Here is a 1,223-nt window from a genome sequence, read left to right as displayed (position 1 = left end):
TTAGCAAATTTTGGCTTTCCAATTGGGTTAAGTTTTAAAGCTCTGTTTCAGTTTCTGTTTCATCTCCCAATATCTGGGTTGGGTTTTATTGTTTGGTTTTTGTTTTATTGTTTATTTTGTCTTTAGTAGTTGCTGATTAGACCTGAGGTGAGGGGGGAGGTACTCTCCACCCTGCTTATATTTATAAGTTTCTTCTTCCAGAGAATCTCAAATCATTATCATCAGGATTAGGGGTCTCCCATGGCAATGGTGGCTTTGGTAGTTTTAAAGACCTCTGACTTAAATCAGGCTTAAATTAACCTCTTGGCTGAGCCATGGGTGTACCGTGAGCACAGGAGCATTTTTCCCTGTAACCCTGAGGATTAGAATTTTTTTTTGGCAAAAGAGGCATAGGCAGTAGCAGCAGCAGAAGTATTTTGTAGGGTCCTAGTGAGCCATCTGCTTAGGAGTGTGGACCTCTGTGTGCCACCACCTTCCTCTATACGAGTGACCAACCAAAGAGCCCATATAATACACAGAGTGTCACTCTTTCTCTGAACACTCATTTCCTGAATGAAGACTCAATGCCTGGTTGAGACCCACAACCAGTGGTCACAGAGGTGTTCCCCTGAGCCCAACAACAGTCATAGCTTATACTGGAATTGATAAACATGATTTAATTTGGGGACACAATTAGGTCCAGGCCATCGACTGGATTCCTGTGTCCCTCACTGACCTCAAGCAGGCTAGATTAGGCATGTTATTATAGCAAGGCTGAGATACAACAGCAAGCAAGTCCACCTGAGAGCAAGCAGAAGTACACAAAGACTCAGAACTAGCACACGCCACCTCTGCCATATTCTGTTGGACAAAGAGTCACAAGACCATTGCAGAGTAAAGAGAAGGTAGGGACTACAAAATTATAGGGCAACAGGTATGGGTATAAGATGGCCTTTCATTGGGGCCATCAATGTCATCAAAATATGGGAAAGTCATAGTTCCTTGCGCTAATCACCTAACTTCAATAAATCAACACCTTCACTTGTAATATATCCAAAAGTTTGTTGGATACAATATCTGACACACAGTAGACCCTAAAAAAGAGCCATTTCTCTCTTTATGTCCAGGGACATGCTGTACTTCTAATAAGAGTAATCTCCTCTCCTGACCAAGCTAAATGATGCAAAGATAAGCACCTGATGAAAGTCAATCCAATTACAACTATTCTTTTTTTTTTTTTTTTT

This window comes from Lipotes vexillifer, unplaced genomic scaffold, assembly GCF_000442215.2.
Source record: "Lipotes vexillifer unplaced genomic scaffold, Lipotes_vexillifer_v1.1 scaffold933, whole genome shotgun sequence".
NCBI lineage: Eukaryota > Metazoa > Chordata > Mammalia > Artiodactyla > Lipotidae > Lipotes > Lipotes vexillifer.
The sequence above is the reverse complement of the archived record's forward strand: the minus strand, read 5'-3'. Positions refer to the sequence as shown.